This window comes from Oncorhynchus mykiss, chromosome 22 (assembly GCF_057628025.1).
Source record: "Oncorhynchus mykiss isolate SJ-2025 chromosome 22, ASM5762802v1, whole genome shotgun sequence".
Taxonomy (NCBI): Eukaryota; Metazoa; Chordata; class Actinopteri; order Salmoniformes; family Salmonidae; genus Oncorhynchus; species Oncorhynchus mykiss.
The window spans coordinates 27893854-27899853 of NC_143043.1; positions in this window are offsets into that span (position 1 = coordinate 27893854).

The following is a 6000-nucleotide window of genomic DNA, read 5'->3' on the forward strand; positions in this document are numbered from 1 at the left end:
TTCCATGCCAGGCACACCTGTGAGCTCTGGAACTCCACCTCTGACAGGAAGAGTCAACAACATGGGGTTCATCAGGTCTTCGTTTCACCCTGACATTTCCATTCCTCTTCTGACAACAGAAATTGACTGCTCACCAGGCACAGCAAGGGCCGCCCAGACAGTTATGCTGTTCTGTTATTCAAAGGATGTGTAACAGAAGAGAAATACCAGGAGTGGGCACAGAATAAATAGCCTTCCCACTGCGGACGTCTATTTCAGCACCATTTCACGCCGATCTGAGACAAGCATGGAGAAACGAAAATGTTAAAATATTCCATGATATTCCTAAGATATGTGTTGACTGAATATAAGCAAGTGATGTCTGCTAAATAATCAAGTTATGTCTCTCAGAAATAAGTAGTTATAAATAACAAACTGGCTTTATTTACAAATTAGTGAGAACGTCTCACCCCATGTTCAAGACTTGCATTTTTCTTGCTCACTCTAGGTTAAATTAAAATTAAATCTCTAAAATATTGTTATCTTTTAAACAAAGCGATTATTATTATTAATTAATTTAGAATTATATAAAATGCCCTTAAATATTCTTAAATATTTTCATAGATCTGAACTGAAAATGCCCCTTAGATATTAATATAGAGTCCTCCAATCCTGTAACTGTAATTATTGGCGGAGTCAATTGGCGGAATATTTGTAGATACACTGTTAAAATGGTGTTGGTATTATTTATTTAAAAAGCATATTGAAGCTAGAAGCAAAAGCCTACAACTATTTTAGCACTGTTTCGCCCTTCTCTGAGACAAGAATGGGGACTCTGAGACAAGCCTACTCCTTCCTCCCCATCTGGGATTTGAACCCCGGTCTCTCATTCACATGACACAGGGATTCTTTAGCTAAATAGCACAGGACTGTACTGCCAACCGTCACGTTGTACAGCGCCATATTTTCCATTCCATATATTCCACATATTTTCCATTCCTAACAGAAACCCAGAGGGTTTTTTGTTTTTCATGGAATAGAAACACCATAATATTAATCAAATGAATTAACTTCTTGGTGACAGGGGGCAGTATTTAGTAGCTTGGATTAATAAAGTGCCCAAAGTAAACTGCCTGCTACTCCCAGATGCTAATATAACTAAACGTGCGAACAAAACTGTGGTATTTGGTCATAAATATGGAGGTAATCGAAAAAAAACGAAAATTTCTTGTGGAAGTGGGAGTCCTGGGAGGGCATTCCGATGAAGATCAGCAAAGTTAAGTGAAGATTTATATTGCTATTTATGACTTTTGTTGACTCCACAACTTGGCGGGTAACTGTATTGCTTGTTTTTGTGGCTGAACGCTGTTCTCAGATGATTGAATAATGTGATTTTGCCGTAAAGCTTTTTTGAAATCTGACACAGCGGTTGCTGAACAAGTTTATCTTTAATTCTATGTAAAACATGTATCTTTCATCAAAGTTTATGATGAGTATTTATGTTATTTGATGTGGCTCTGCAATTTCTCTGGATGTTTTGGAGGCATTTCTGAACATGGTGCCAATGTAGGCTATAAATATGAACTTGATCGAACAAAACATACATGTATTGTGTAACATTGAGTCCTGGGAGTGTCATCTGATGAAGATCGTCAGAGGTTAGTGCTGAATTTTCATCTATATTTCTGCTTTTTGTGACACCTCTCTTTGGTTGGAAAATGGCTGAATGCTTTCTGTGACTAGTTACTGACCTAACATAATGATTTGTTCTGCTTTCGCCGAAAAGCATTTTTGAAATCGGACACTGTGGTTGGATTAACGAGAAGTGTATCTTTAAAATGGTGTAAAATACCTGTATGGTTGAGGAATTTTAATTATGAGATTTCTGTTGTTTTGAGATTTCTGTGACGCTAGCGTCCCGAACGATCCCAGAGAGGTTAAGCAAGTACCAGTCAAAAGTTTGGACGCACCTACTCATTCCAGGATTTTTCTATATTTTTACTACTTTCTACATTGTAGAATAATAGTGAAGACATCACAACTATGAAATAACACTAGTCTCCCGCGTGCCCCGCATTCTGTACTACAGACATGGCCTGCTCTCCCATATGGAAGGAATTAGGCATTTTCCCATGTTTACTACAGTATGTATTGTAGACGGCAGAGTAGCCTAATAAACAAATAAACACATTTAGTTTAACCTCTCTGAACCACCCATACCGGATCCGGGATAAATTGTCATCAGCAACGCTGAATAGCAGAGCGCCACAGTCAAATAATATTACTAGAAAATATTCATATTCATGAAATCACAAGTGCAATATTGCAAAACACAGTTTAGCCTTTTGTTAATCCACCTGTCGTCTCAGATTTTGAAATTATGCTTTACAGCGAAAGCAATACAAGCGTTTGTGTAAGTTTATCGATCGCTCGACAAAACAATAAGTACACTTAGCATCAGGTAACTTGGTCACGGAAATCAGAAAAGCAATCAAATTAATAATTTACCTTTGATGATCTTCGGATGTTTTCACTCACGAGACTCCCAGTTAGACAACAAATGTTCCTTTTGTTCCATAAAGATATTTTTTATATCAATTTTTTATATCCAAATACCTCCGTTAGTTTGGTGCCCAGGAATCCACCGGAAAGAGCGGTCACGACAACGCAGAAAAAAATTCCAAATTATATCCATAATGTCCACAGAAACATGTCAGACGTTTTTTATAATCAATCCTCAGGGTGTTTTTCAAATATCTATTCGATAATATATCAACCGGGGTAGTTGGCTTTTAACTAGAACCGGGAGTAACAATGGCGGCCTTTCTCTTTTGCACACAATTCCTGGTTTAATTTTTCTCAGGGTTTCGCCTGCAATATCAGTTCTGTTATACTCACGGACAATATTTTGACAGTTTTGGAAACTTTAGAGTGTTTTCTATCCTAATCTGTCAATGATATGCATATTCTAGCATCTGGTCCTGAGAAATAGGCTGTTTACTTTGGGAACGTTATTTTTCCAAACATATAAATAGTGCCCTCTAGCTTCAAGAGGTTAATAAAATAAGGATAAAAAATCTTCTTTCAAAATGCAGATGTTGATTTAGTTATGGATTCTTAACGAATTACTATGGGAATAAATATCACTGATTTACAGAAATATTGGAAAAAAGTTGTCTAATGAAGGCAAACAATTTAGAATTCTATGATCCTGTAGCCTAATACCTGACCTTCACGTTGTACAGTCCCATATTTTCCATTCCATCCTAATGGAAACAATGAGGGTTTCATTTTTTATTTTTCTCTAAATAGAAAACTGTAATATTAATCAAATTAATTAAACCAAATTTCTTCAAATCAATCCCATATACTATGTTATTACAAGAAAGGTTTTAAATTATCTGGAAATGCCAATACGGAATAATATCAATTGCTTCTCAAAGATGCCCTCTGGTGGTCAAACTAGCAATAACATGAACTAACAGAAAAAATGACTGACAATTAAATGACGTGCCACAGAATGCTGCTGCAGCACGCAAGGTGTGCAGCAGTATGACACAACTTTTAAAGGAAGAACAACTGTACCTCCTAACTACTATACCTTCTATAACACTTATATCTCTTATACCTCCTACCTCTACCTCCTTTACCTAGTAAATCCTAAACCTCCTACCGCCTATGCCGCCTACCTCATATACCTCTAACCTCCTATACCTTCTACCTCTTATCTCCTATGCCTCCTACCTCCTATACCCCCTACCTCCTATACCTCCTATACCTCCTTCCTCCTACCTCCTATCTTCTATGCCTCCTTGATCCTATACCTTTCAGCTCATATACCTCCTAGCAGCTATACCTCCTAAATCTCCTATCTCTTACACCTCCTATAACTCCTACCTCCTATGCCTCCTACCTCCTACCTCCTATACCTTCTACGTCTTACCTTCTATACCCCCTACCTCCTATACCGTCTATACCTCCTACCTCTTACTTCCTATACCTCCTACCTCCTTTACTTCCTTCCTCCTACCTCTTATGCCTCCTATATATCCTAGCACATATACCTCCTACCTTCTATATATCTTATACCTCCAATACCTCTTATCTTCTATAACTCCTATCTCATATACCTCCTGCCTCTTACCTCCCACCTCTTATCCATCCTACCTCCTATACCTCCTAAATCCTATACCTCCTATACCTCCTACCTCCTAAACCTCCTATACCTCTTGTACCTCCTATACCCCCTATACCTCCTATACCTCCTGCTGCTTTCCTCCTATACCTCGCACCTCCTACACCCTCCTCGCACCTCCTACCTACTATAGCACCTATACCTCCTACCTCCTATATCTCCTACCTCTTACCTCCTACATCTCCTACCTATACCTCATATACCTCCTATAGATCCTACCTCTTACCTCCTAAATCCTATACCTCCTAACTCCTATACCTTCTAACTCTTACCACTTTCTCCTTCCTCATATACCTCTAACCTCCTACCTCCAATACCTTCTACCTCTTACCTCCTATGCCTCCTACCTCCTATACCCCCTACCTCCTATACCTTCTGTACCTCCTACCTCTTACTTCCTATACCTCCTACCTACTTTACCTCCTTCCTCCTACCTCCTATCTCCTATACCTCCAAGCTCCTATACCTCCAGCTCCTATACCCCCTAGCACCTATACCTCCTATATCTCATATCTCTTACCACTTATACCTCCTATACCTCCTGCCTCTTACCGCCCACCTCCTATCCCTCCTACTTCCTACACCTCCTAACTCATATACGTCCTATACCTTCTATGTCTTACCGCCTATACCTCCTACCTTCTATACCCCTGGTACCTCATATACCTCCTATATCTCATACCTCCGATACCACCTATACCTCCTACTTCCTATATCCCCGATACCTCCTACCTCCTACACCTCTGATATATTCTACCTCCTACCTCCTATACCTCCTACCTCCTATACATCCTATACCTCCTACCTCTTACACCTCCTATACCTCCAATACCTCTTACCTTCTATACCACTTAAACCTACTATTTCCCCTATACCTCCTACCTCCTATACCCTGCACCTCCAATACCTTGTACCATTACCTCCTATACCTCTTATACCTCCTACCTCCTATATCTCCTACCTCTTACCTCCTATTTTTCCTACCTATACCTCTTATAACTCCTATTTATCCTACCTCTTACCTCCTATACCTGCTAAATCCTATACCTCCTACCTCCTATACCTTTTAACTCTTACCTCCTATGCCTCCTACCTCATATACCTTAAACCTCCTACCTCCTATACCTTCTACGTCTTACCTCCGATACCCCTACCTCCTATACCTTCTATACCGCCTACCTCCTTTACCTCCTTCCTCCTACCTCTTATGCCTCCTATCTCCTATATCCCCGATACCTCCTTCCTCCTACATGTCCAATATATTCTACCTCCTATACCTCCTACCTCCTATACCTCCTACCTCCTATACATCCTATACCTCCTACCTCCTACACCTCCTATACCTCCAATACCTCTTACCTTCTATACCACCTACCTCTTATGCCTCCTATCTCCAATATCTCCAAGCACCTATACCTCCTCTCTTACCTCCTATACCTCATACCTCCTATACCTCCTACCTACTATACCTCTCATACCTCCTATACCTCTTACCTCCTATACCTCCTATGTCATATACCTCTTACCTCCCACCCCCTACCCCCTCCTACCTCCTATACCTCCTAACTCCTATACCTCCTATCTCTTACCTCCTATAACTCCTACCTCCTATACCTCCTACCTCCTACCTCCTATACCTCCTACCTTCTATACCTCCTGTCTCTTACCTCCTATACCTCCCTCCTCCTACACCCACCTACCTCCTACCTCCGATACCACCTATACCTCCTACCTTCTATACCTTCTACCTCCTACATCCCCGATACCTCTTACCTACTATTTCTCCTACACCTCCTATTTCTCCTACCTCCTATGCCTCCTACCTC